We start from the raw sequence: 13,477 nt of genomic DNA on the forward strand, positions 1-13,477 counted from the left end.
TATTTTATTTATAAAGTCATATAATTTTATTTTTTACAATGGCTCTGCTTAACAAAATTCCTAAAAATTTAACAGTTGACCCTCACAAGTACGTGCAAGCTGGCTCCAGCCCACCCCTGCTTGAGGACACGGCTCACCCTGTTATTCATTACTGTAGGTCCAATTCTAGGGCACATGTAGGCATCCAGTAACTCTATTACAGTCAATGAGTAAACAAATGAATAAATAACGCACTTCTGGGGTGCCTGGGTGGCTCAGTCGTTAAGCGTCTGCCTTCAGCTCAGGTCATGATCCCAGGACCCTGGGATCGAGCCCCGCATCGGGCTCCCTGCTCAGCGGGAAGCCTGCTTCTCCCTCTCCCACTCCCCCATTTGGGTTCCCTCTCTCGCTGTGTCTCTCTGTCAAATAAATAAAATCTTTAAAAATAAATAAATAAATAAATAAATAAATAAATAAATAAATAACGCACTTCTGACCAGGGCAATAAAAAGAAGTTGTATTAATAAACATTCCACATGAATAAATACTATAATTTAATATCTGTTCATTCCATAAATATTCAGTGAGTTCCTGCCAGGTGCCATGCACTGTTCTAGGGCTGAGGTAGAAGAGGAACTGGACAGACAGGTGCCCGCCCTCAAGAAGCATACATCCAGTGGGACAGTAAGAAATATTTTAGTAGGTTTTCCATTTCCCCTTCTACTACAATCCTCCCCACCGCCCACCCCCAGTCAGAAGCTGTACGTCACTCAAGTGGTAGCTCTCTTCCATTTCAGTCTTTGTTGGTACCTTCTTTCTCCCCCACAAACCCACCCCACCCTATCTGACTCCACCGGAATAACCTAGGACCTCTTACCTCTTCATTGTGTTTTTATCTTTCTCTTTCCAAACTTTCCAAAACCTACTTCTTTTATTACCACAACTCTCTTTGGAAAAGGAAACTTACAATTATTGAACATATTCTGTATATTAGGCATCTATGTATCTATGTCATTTACTTCTCATTATAGCTCAGATGATGTAATATTATTATCCCCATTCTTAGCTGGGAAAACTGAACTTTTTGTTTTTTGGGTTTTTTTTTAAATCATTAAAGGTAGGACTTAAGTCCAGATCTGACTAACTGCCAACTTCACGTTCTTTTCTTTACAGATTTCCTCTTGGCTCTGCTATAGAGCTTTACTTGACTTACACATGTTTAGGTGTTCCTACCATCTTATATTAGCTGATCTTTGAGATTATAAGCTTTAAAAATATAAAAGAGTATTGTTCCTGTATCACCTAGACTAATTGGAGTTTAATAAATTTGGATGACAAATTTTGTTTAAGTCTGTTTGATTTTATAAAAGTTATACATGATTGCGGCACCTAGCTGGTTCAGTCGGTAGAGCATGTGACTCTTGCTCTCCGGGTTGTGAGTTCAAGTCCCACTTTGGGTGTAGACATTGCTTAAAATCTTAAAAAGAATAAATGATCAATATTTTAAAATACAACTTACACAACTGCAAGGAAGAAAATAAATCATACATGATTCTACTACCCCAGGATATCCAATTACTGCTATTTGTTATTCCATGTTTTTCTCTCTATGTATAACCTTTGCAAATATAATTGACATCATACTTTATATATACTTTCATTTTCTTACACTATTAGTAGTACCAAACTAATAATAGTACAATTATATGGATAATACATTTTATTATATGCATACAATTGAAAAGAGCTATAAAGATTAATGTATTATTTTTTCATGCAACATGGAAAAAATGCAAAACTATAAAGTTGAATGATAAAAACCATATATAGTTTATATATATATATATATATATATACATATATATATATATACTGTTTGAATGCATTTAAAGTTTAGCAAAACTAAGATATACTATTAGAAGTCAAGATAGTAAGTGCAGTTGGGAAAGAGGTGTTGTGTAGTGACCTAACTGAGGCATGAGGAGAGCCTTTGGAAACTCTCTTCTCATATTTTTTTAAATTTGATTTTTTGTAGCAGACATCATTTTTCCACACCATTTAAAATTCTTTCTTTTTTTTTTTTTTAAAGATTTTATTTATTTGTCAGAGAGAGAGAGAGAAAGCACAAGCAGGGGAGCGGCAGGCAGAGGGAGAAGCAGGCTTCCTGCTGAGCAAGGAGCCCGATGCGGGACTTGATCCCAGGACCCTGAGATCATGACCTGAGCCGAAGGGAGATGCTTAACCAAGTGAGCCACCCAGGCGTCCCCCATTTAAAATTCTTCTACAATGATGATAACGCTTGTATTTATTTAATCATTTTCTTGTTACTGTTCCTTAAGATTTCTTATTATAGGGCGCCTGGGTGGCTCAGTTGGTTAAGCGACTGCCTTCGGCTCAGGTCATGATCCTGGAGTCCCGGGAGAGTCCTGCATCCGGCTCCCTGCTCAGCGGGGGGTCTGCTTCTCCCTCTGACCCTCCCCCTTCTCATGCTCTCTCTCTCTCATTCTCTCTCTCAAATAAATAAATAAAATCTTTTAAAAAAAAGATTTCTTATTATAAATAATGCTTATGGAACATTTTTTTAAGATTTATTTATTCATTTTATTTATTTATTTACTTATTTATTCATTCATTTTTTAATATATTTATTCATTTGAGAGAGAGAGAGCATGAGAACTGGGGAAGGGGCAGAGGGAGAGGGAGACTCTCAAGCAGACTCCGCACTGAGCAGACTCCGCACTGGGGGATGATTCCAGGACCCCAGGATCACGGCCTGAGCCAAAATCAAAAGCCAGACACTCAACCAACTGAGCCACCCAGGTGCCCCAAGGGACATTCTTATAGATGTTTTTGTACACATCCTTATTTCCTAAAATAAATCCCTGTATGTTAATTTGCAACTTTTTGTGACTTTATGTGTTATCAAATTGGCTTCCTACAAAATTGTGCCAACTTATTTTTCTACTAGCATTAGATGAAGTGCCCAACTACTCATACACTTGGCCACATTTGGTATTATTATGTCCATTGTTAACATTACTAAGCTGATAAATAGAAAGTGGTAAGTCTTCTATTTGTGGTTTCTTGACTATTAGTGAGTTTGGACAACTTTTCATAAATTTAGCTACCTATGTTTTGCAAAATACCTATTTATGACTTTTGTCCACTTTTCTACTAGGATGTATTTTTCATTGGTAAGCTTTTTATATATCAAGGCTTTGAATTTTTTCTCTTCTTGTGCTAACTTCATTTAATTTAAAAAGAACTTCATTTTCAAATAGTTATAGATTCACAGGAAGTTGCAAAATACACTACAGAGTTTCTGTGTACCAAGTTTCCTGCATCGGTAATGTCTTTACATTAACTGTAGTGTATTATCAAAACCAAGAAACTGACATTGGTAAAAAATGGTTAAATAGATTACAGACCTATATAGATTTCTTCACCTATTTTTAAATCTATTAACGGAGATTTTAAACATAAATTTTAATGCAGTCATTCTTATTTTTTTTAAATCATTTACACTTCTGGTTTCTGGTTCCACCATATAAGAACTTGGATGTTGACACTCCACCTTAAGAACAAGGAAGAAGCTGAAGAGACTGAAAAATCAACAACTCTTCTTGGATCTGCAAGAGAAAGGAGGACCCAGGGCAAATCACCACCTCCAAGATTGGAGAGACAGACAAGCAAATGCAAAGAGTTGTAGTTTAGGAGAGCAGAGACTCACAAGCAGAAACCACTACACGAACCAGTGCCAGGGTAGGAAAATACGAACTGTAACTGATGAATTGCCAGAGGCTCAGTGCAGACAAGTCTGACTACGTTAAAAATTCCAAAGGGACCCAGTCATAGGGGAGTCCTGACTATATTGTGAGATTTACCCCTGAGGAGCACAACCAGCTTCCCACAGTAAGTATAGGAGAAAAATCCCCTTGGGCTTCCGTAGGGGGAGGGAAAGGAATGATTTTGAAATACCTCAGAGGATTCTCCTTTTAATAAGACCGACCCTCAGGGGAAAGAATTAACCAGATTCTAACCTAGTCAGGTATTATCAAAGTGTAACTGACCTGAGGAAGGGAAATACCCAAATCCAGTCACTCTAGCCATCTTGTCCCATCTATGGAGAGAGAGAAAAACTTAGAAACACTTGTGAAGTTCACAGTCCAGAGTCACAGTCTCACTAAAAGACTGAGACCTAATCATAGGGATATAAGACACTTCCCCTGGCCCCATACCTCGACACCACATTACTAAAGGTCTATTTATAATAGTTCATTTTATCCAGTACATCATGTTTAGTTATCAAGGAAAAATTAGAGAGCATTAGAAAAGGCAAAAAACACAATTTGAAGAGACAAAGTAAGCATCAGAAGTAGACAAGGCAAAGATGTTGGAATTATTAGATGGGGAATTTAAAACAACTATGAGGGGTACCTGGATGGCTCAGTCAGTTAAGCCTCTGCCTTCAGCTTAGGTTGTGATCCCAGGATCCTGGGATCGAGCCCCATGTAAGGTCCTTGCTCAGTGCAGAGTCTGCTTCTCCTTCTGTTCCCCCCTCCCCACCGCTTGTGCTCTCTCTCTCAAATAAATAAATAAAATTTTTTAAAAAATAAATAAAACAACTATGATTATTATGCTAAGGGTGCTGATAGATAAAGTAGGCAACATGCAAGAATAGATGGGCAATATAAGCAGAGAGAAATTCCAAGGGAAAAAAAAAAAACAAAATAAAATGCTAGAGATAAAAAACACTGCAACAGAAATGATGAATGCCTTGAGGGTCTTATTCTGGACACTGCTGAAGAAAGAACCTCTGAGTACCTGAGTACTATTGATATACATTGATATATCTCTAATATTGATGACATTTTGAGGAATAAAATGTTGAAAGACATGTTAAACCAATAAAAACCCAACAACTGGATTTTAACATTCAGTGTGTTGTGATGAAAAGACAAAAATCGAAGTATTTCTAAGCCACCTGTCACAACATGTAAAAACGGTAAGAGAAAAATTGGGCTAGAATTAGAAATATGAAATGTGCACCTTCTCAGAAAGGATAGCTACAAATGTGGATTTCTTATTGTAATAGGGAGGTAACACTTGGGCAATGTGCTAGTCTGTGTTTTCCTTTCTATATGGGAATGAAAAAATTACAAATTAGAATTAGGGGAAAATATTTAAACCTATCAACTATCTGCAAAAGGATCAGGATAAGAAAAAAAAAAAGATTACCCTATCCCCCATCTGTAAAGTGGGGCAGTAACCTGGACTTCAGAAAACTGTTGTGAATACAGGTGTTTGCACACTATCCACCCACCTTCACCATCACTGCCACACCTTTGGCCCCAAGCACTATTATTTCCTGGTGGTTAGTTGATTGCAATGTTTCCCTAACCAGCTGCTCTTTCTGCAGCCTGCTCCACTACAATTCATTCTCAATCCAGGAGGAGTAATCATTTTAAAACTTAATTCAGATTGTGTCACTCCTCTGCTCACATTCTTGCAATGGCTTCCCATTCCCTTACCTACTTCGAGTTAGGCAGAAAAGTCCAACCCCCTTACCATGGCCTATAAGGCCCTCCACCCACCTTTTTCCTGTGGATCTTCCCAGGCCATCTCCTTCTCGTCATCCAGGTCTTCAGATAATATACCAATAGTATCCTTGAAAACCAAAAAGCAAAGAGCACAAAGTCTGAGAAAAACAACAAAATATCCAAGACAACTACATGAGGTGTAATATACATGTAACGAGAATACCAGAGGAGAAGAAAGAGAGGAAGAAACAGAAGAAATATTTGAAACAATAATGACTGAGAATATCCTCAATTGATTATCAGGCAGCAAACCACTGATCTAGGAAGCTCAGAGAATACCAAATAGGATAAATACCAAAAACAGTATACCTAGGCATATCAATTTTAAACCAGAAAAAGTCAAAGGAAAAAATCCTGAAAGAAACCGGGGAGGGTGACAAAATCTTACCTATAGAGGCACAAAGATAAGAAGAACATCTTTATTGGGGTGCCTGGGTGGCTCAGCCGGTTGAGGCTCCAACTCTTGGTTTCAGCTCCGGTCATGAACTCATGGGTAATGGGATCGAGCACTACGACGGGCTCTGAGCTCAGCAGGAGTCTGCTTGAGATTCTCTCCATTTGACACTCCCCCCACTCGCATGTCTTTGCTCTCTCACTCTCTCTCAAATAAATAAATCTTTAAAAAAAAAAAAAAAAGGAGTACATATTTCTTCATTCTTGAGGTTACTAATAGTCTTTCCATACCAGAATTTTACCAATTCCATATTGGTGGATTACTGCTGGGATTTCCTAAGGAAATACTAAATGGGCTTGAAAATTCTGGTGCCAACCATGAATGTTTCCTTTTCTTCTTGTGGGAACAAATCTAATATTGTCAAGAGTCAGTGTGCTCTCACACTAAGAAATCTGTGTATTTGCACTGTTGTAAAACAAGTCACTTCACTGAATCCTTTGATTAGAGCTTGTGTAGTTTATGAACTGTGTTCCTTTTTAAAAAAAAAAATGAAGTATTTTGTGAAAAACTCATATTTTTACATCCTACATAGGGCAACAGGAAGATGTAAAAGAATTTTATTGTGGGCTTACAGTTTTACCCTAGGAAAGGTAGCCCAGTCAAATCTGTGGATGTAGAACTGTGTACTATTTCTTTTCTTTTTTTTACAATTTTTTTTATTTATTTGACAGAGAGAGACAGAGCGAGAGAGGGAACATAAGCAGGAGAAGTGGGAGAAGGAGAAGCAGGCTCCCCACTGAGCAGGGAGCCAGATGCGGGGCTCGATCCCAGGACCCTGGGATCATGACCTGAGCCAAAGGCAGACGCTTAATGACTGAGCCACCCAGGTGCCCCAATCAATGTACTATTTCTATCCCTGCTGTCTTGCAGGCCCTGGGGGGACAGTGCCAGCCCTGAGTGTTGGGACACTTTGGACTTCTAAGTCTCTCAACTTGAGGCAGATGGCTGAAAGCAGTGCAGTTGGGTTTGGAACATTATTTGGGCACTGAGTTTGACAGAGGATAAAGGGCACATGCAAACCTTTCATAAGCCTCTGCCTCTTGAAATGCGAGGCTCCATCTCATTATAATTAAAAGAAGGAATCAAGACAGTCTGGCCCATGCAGTGGGTTGATTTCCAAAACTGGCAGAACCTAAAACATGAGCATCTAGGTTGTTTCTTTAATTTTTTAGTCATTATAAATAATACTACAATAATATTAATATATGGTGTTTCTATCTTTAACATTTGGTCAGTTATTTCCTTAGGATAAATCCCTAAAAGTGGAATTTCTAAGTCAAAGAATATGCATGTTCATTTACACTTGTTTGGTACATATTGCCCAAACTACCCATTTGAAGGCTGTACTGATTCATATTCCTACCAATGGAACATAAGAATGCTCATTTCCTACATCTTTACCAACACTGGGCATAGACATCCTTTGTAACTTTTGAAGAATTCAATGTCTAATATGAAACAGATCGTGTTGCTCTTCTATTTTAAAACCTCCAGAGTTTCTCCATTGTCCATTCTCAAACATTTTGGTAGCAGGACCTCTTCATGGTTTTAAAAATTATTAAGGGCCCCAAAGAGCTTTTATTTACATGAATTATACTTATTAATATTTCCTGTATTATAAATATATTACTGTAAGTTGATATAAACAAAATTTGAATTTTTTATTTAATTCATTAAAAAATAAACCCATATGTGTTAACACAAATACCATGTTTATGAGAGATAACTATTTTCCAAAAAAAAAAAAAAAAAAACACTAGTGAGATATATGGCATTGCTTTACATTTTGCAAATCTCTTTAATTCTGGCTTAAAAGATATTTTATTATAGTAGAAACAGAAGTCTCATATCTGTTTTGGCATTCAATTTGTTGCAATATTGCACATCATATAGCCTTTGGAAAACTTTCCTGTACCCACAGGAGAGGAGAATGAAAAAAGTAAACAATGTCTTAGTATTATTATGAATGTAGTTTTGGCCTCATGGACTCCCTCAAAGGTTCTTGGAGACCTCAGGGGTCTGCAGACAGTACTTAGAGAACCATAAAGTCCAAAGGATCAAGTCTAACTCTTTAGCATGCCATGAGTCCTTTCTTGATTCAACCCTAAACTTCCATTGATTATTCTATCATGCTCATTCTTACAGCCATACAGAAGTCTGACTCCTTCCCAAACACATTATGCATTTTCAGTTCTATATGTTTTTATAAATACTATTCTTGATTCCAGGAATTCCTGTCCCTGGTGGCTATATTGAGATTAGAGGGAATTCAATAAATTATAACCCTCTCCAAGCTCTGAATAAACTAAGAAATAAAACAAAAAAGTAAAAACAGAGAGAACCAAGTATCACTTTCATTACCAATAGGGCTGATTTTGAAGAATAGAGTTAGCTTACTATATGGCAGCAATGGGCTTCTTGATAGTCTACTCCCGGAACTTCACAGATAGACCCACCCAGATGCAGACAGTGCTGGGCAACTATGGGCCTCCAACAGAGTCTCCCTGCTCCCTTATTAAATTTTTTTTCAAAGATTTTATTTGTTTATTTGAGAGAGAGCATGAGAGAGAGTGAGAGCACAGCAGGGGGTCGGGGCAGAGGGAGAAGCAAGCTCCCAAGGAGCAGGGAGCCCGAGGCGGGGCTCAATCCCAGGACCCTGGGATCATGACCTGAGCTGAAGGCAGACGCTCAACCAACTGAGCCACCCAGGCGCCCTTCGTTATTAAATTTTGAGAAAGAAAAGGGGCTTACTCAAAAGAGGAGAAAGGAGGAAATACTTGAGCTACATGCAACCACCAGTTCCTTATCCCAGAGTCAACAAGTAGGTACCTCACTCCATCTTTCTGGAAGGCAGATGACTGAGGGAAAAACTGGGAGAAACTGAGGGGGGTGTTATGCTTGTGGTTTTCTTTCCCATGAAAGAAAACAGGAATGGGAATGAAACATACTCTCCACCTACTTCCACACACACACCCCACCAACAATATCCCTTATCTACATACCCCTTTATCATACTCAAATGTTACCTATTGGATGACACTTCATTTAACTTCCTGACATATTCTCCCCTCTGCTTACATAACATTTTGTACACATAAATTCAACAAGTGATACTCAAACTATTACATGCGAGACATGAAGAACACAAATACAAATAATGTACTATTTCTGCCTTCCAAAACTTGGGGAAATGATATTTATGACAGCATCTCTGATATAGCTCTCAGATTCTTAGCCCCTACATTTATTCTGTCAACATATTTGGAAGCACTAAGTACACAGACACCCTTTTTCTATGAAATAATTTATGCATGTCATTGCACCATCTGAAATCTGTCTACATCATTTGACCCTCACAAATCTGTATTCAACTTGCATGATGCCCCTGAAATCTTTCCACACTACTCTCATTTCCTATCAAGATCTAGCCAGACCAGTGCCACCAGTAATAATCCCTCAAACCTAACAATTCATTTTTTTATCCTTCCCATTTCCCTCGTAATTTTATACTTCGGTGCATACCTTTGTGTGTTTGTGTGTATTGTATTTATAGCTATAATGGTAGAAACCTGCCGTAGCACAGCTCAGTATATAAGGATTTGGAAATAACATAGGCCAAATCCCAGATCCTAAGACCCAGCAGTAAATATAATAAAAGCCTGATATAACATGTTTAACCTATAAGGAGGGCACTGTTTCTGTCCCTGAACAGCTCATTACAGAGATTCCACTGCATTGTTATTTCTCCCCATCTCCATGGCAGCCTGCAGACTCCTTGAGAGCACGATCATCGGCAGAATGGTTAGATTAAATGACCTTTGGGAGGGGTCTGCTTTTACCCCCCCGAAATTCTCTAATTCTGGTGAGTTTCTTCTACTTGGAAGTATGGCACAAAAGCTTCATTTTACCAAAGCTCCTGGCACATAGTCTGTCACAGTAGTTAGAAGTACAGATGCTGAAACCAAGAGTAACTGGCCTCAAATCCAGGCTATCTGTGTGACTTTAAAACAAATCACTTCCTTTCTTTTCTCCTTTTTTTAAGATTTTATTTATTCACTTGCCAGAGAGAGAGGGAGAGAGAACACAAGCAGGGGGTAGTGGCAGGCAGAGGGAGAAGCAAGCTCCCCACTGAGCAGGGAGCCAGATGTGGGGCTCGATCCCAGGACCCTGGGATCATGACCTGAGCCGAAGGCAGACGCCCAACCGACTGAGCCACCCAGGCGTCCCAAATCACTTCTTTCTCTATGCCTCCATCAACTCATCTGTAAATTGATACTAATCATACCCGTCTCATAGGGCATGTTGTGAGGATTAAACAGTTAATATATATAAGCACTTAGAACAGTGGCTACCATATACTTAGTGTACAATAAAGTATCAATTACCAGTTAGTACCAGCAAATATGTGTTCAGAGAATGCTATAATCCCCAGTAACTTAAAATACACGTTTAATAGGCACTCAGGAAGTTCTGTAGACCGAACTTGGGTCTGAATTTTATAGCCTTATCCAATCCTTTTAAATACCATGTCTCATTAAAATAAAAACATTTCAAATTAGAAAGGCAGTTAGTCTTTACTAAAAACTAATTCCCAGTATATATACCAGGCATATACATGTTGAATCTACCAATGAAATCCTATTATAAGACCATGTTTGTATAGTTCTATTATATTCAAAAATACTCATATCCATTTTTAGAGCTTCAATCAAGCATTTACACAATATCTGTAATATCTCTTCTTGGCAAAATCTTGCTACAGGTGTGTCAAATGTTCTAATCATACCACCAGGTACAGACACTGACTGCAGTTTAAAAGATATAATCAAAGAACATATTGAATAATTCCATAAAGCTTAGAAAGCGAAGCTAACTTTCAACCACAGAATGGCTTAAGAAGTGGGTAAATTTGGCACATTTGCTCTTAAGTCATTTTAAAAGCATTAAAACATATTTCAAAGATTTCAAACATGCAATTATTTTTTCTGCCACTCAAAACATGAAATAAACATCACTTTAGAAAGATATGTGCTTTTTTATCTATCAAAACAAACAACTTAATGAATAAAAATTGTTTTCCCAAACCATTTTTCATACATTTGCAACTCATCCAGCAAATCCCAGGTCTGAAATTACAGAAGCCATTGGTGAAATGTATCATTGTCCCCCCAGATTAAAATGCATTAAATTCAAGGTGTGGTTATTCTATGAAAAACTACTCTAAAAACATGTATCATGCATTTACTTTGGAATTGCATTCACTAGCAAAATTGCACTTTTGTCTCCTTGGATGGCACTGATATTTTATGTTTATCTTGTAGATCGGTGTTATTTTATAATCACATCCTCCCTGTATTTATCCAAAGTGATAATTATCTTTTAAATTAGTAAATAACTCTGGGTCACCTACTCTTTATGAGGTATTTGGCTGGATATTATAAGGGGGGGTCCAGCTGGTGACAACAGGTTTACCCCTCAGGTTTCCCATTTAGGGAGGGCAGAAAGGTAAGGCAAATGAATAAACCAAATATAAGACTCTCCGCTCTGTCCCTGTCCCTTTACCAGTTCCAGGCCCACTATGTCATCATGATGAAGATCTAGACCTCTGCCCTAGACCACTCTTGCTTGACTTGTTTGCCATTTGTCTCCAACTTCTTATTCTGTGATCTCTTAGTTGAAAATGTTTCCCTATACACACCCCAGGTTGGTGCATTTGTTAACAGACACATTTGGAGCCTCTTGGCTGACTTGGATTTTTCTCCGCTCTTGAGCCCCAGCCTTGCAAAGCTCCACGTAAGAGATCTGCCTGCCAGTTCTGCACTGTAAGACTGACCTTACTTAGCTGAGACCCCTCCTCATCCCTTGCTTCCCCTTCTCCTCACAACCTGCCTGCCATAGAGGGGAAATCAGAAAAAAATACTAGACAATCTTTTAGTATAATGATGACATACAGAATGATAGATACCAGTCGTTACAGTAAGTTGGAAGAATGCGAAATGGCTTCTGATTTTGAATCTTCTTTTCTTGATGCTGCTTAGGGATGGGCTTCAAGGATGCCCAGTAGGAGGAACTAGAGCAGAAGCCTGTTGATACTCATCAAATGATTAGATTTTTCTTGGGGCGCCTGGGTGGCTCAGTCGTTAAGCATCTGTCTTCAGCTCAGTCCCAGGGTCCTGGGACCGAGCCCCGCATCGGGCTCCCTGTTCCGCGGGAAGCCTGCTTCTCCCTCTCCCACTCCCCCTGCTTGTGTTCCCTTTCTCGCTGTGTCTCTCTCTGTCAAATAAATAAGTAAAATCTTAAAAAAAAACAAAAAGATTTTTCTTACCCAAATAGTATATTTTTACATGTGTGATTTTCCACCTTTTTAAAAATAGTGTCAGGATGCTGGTAGAGAGAACTAGAACTTTTTGAACAGTTTCTACATGCCAGACACTTTCCAAGCCCAGTCTTACTTATTATTCCCCTCCATATTCCAGCTGGGAAGATGTTTTATCTGAGAGTGAGATACTGAGTCATGCCGGCTGCCTCGGGCACCACAGCTTCCCACTTCTTGGCACTTTGCGTTTTAGAATTGCTGTTGCCTTTGCTACTGATTTCAAAGTGAGTCAGACTTTATAGTCACCCCAAACACAATGAACAACTTTTCCTATTTAAATGGAACATCGTTACAAATTCCAACTAGTGGCCTCAGACAAAGGCAGCAGATCAAAGCAGGTGGCCCACCCTAGGAAGACAGACCCGGAACTTCTCTGGATTGACAGGGATAGGTGGTGCACGGCCTGGCAGCAGGGGTTTCCCTGGACCCAGATTGGCATCAAAGAAAAGCAGGGAAGATAAGGCTAAAGGAAAAATCATGTAGCAACCCAAAATTTGCAAGCAGCAGCCTGTCGTTGAGACAGAGCCAGAGGATAGGACTGCATTGTGAATCCCTGAAGCCACTGATCTCTGGTTGCTAGGGAAAAAGAATTCACGCAAACACAAAATTTTGTGCCATAAGGAACTTATGTGTCTGTAAACAGCAAGAACGCCTGCTAGTGGAAAACATGGACATGGCATCTCTCCCACACAAACTTTTTGCCAGTAGCTGGTCCAGCAAAAAAAAAAAAAAAAAAAAAAAAGACCTCATTCAAAAATAAGCATCCATGCAAAGCTACTATAGGAAAATAAGAGAAGAAACAGAGATAAAATGGAAGGCCAAGAATATACAACAGAAAAAAATTTTTCCATAAAACAAATAAATATTTGGGCCAAAAATATTGCCAAAAATTTGAAAGGTAAAAGACCTAAACAGAGCTCCCATACCTATAAAGCAAGAGCTCATATTGGATATACAAGAGCTCAGGGAAGATACTGCAAGCCAATTGGAAATGAAATATGATTTCGCAGAGCCCAGGAATCAAACATTTCACTGGCAGCAACCAGATTCTGTTAAAAACATGGAAAG

At 38.7% G+C, this 13,477-nt stretch overlaps 1 long non-coding RNA gene across 1 annotated transcript; it reads right to left on the reverse strand.

The window, feature by feature from the left end:
• Positions 1-835: 835 nt before the first annotated feature.
• Positions 836-13,126, reverse strand: LOC123839809 (uncharacterized). Its single transcript, XR_006789751.3, has 3 exons — positions 5,968-13,126; positions 5,574-5,646; positions 836-4,099 (listed from the first exon to the last, which is right to left on the reverse strand). It is a non-coding gene; the product is annotated as an uncharacterized LOC123839809 (long non-coding RNA).
• Between the last annotated feature and the right edge of the window lie 351 nt (positions 13,127-13,477).

The sequence above is a fragment of the Mirounga angustirostris genome, unplaced genomic scaffold, assembly GCF_029215605.1.
Source record: "Mirounga angustirostris isolate CCGP_5_RB_7025 unplaced genomic scaffold, mMirAng1.0.hap1 SCAF_5, whole genome shotgun sequence".
NCBI classification, from domain to species: Eukaryota; Metazoa; Chordata; class Mammalia; order Carnivora; family Phocidae; genus Mirounga; species Mirounga angustirostris.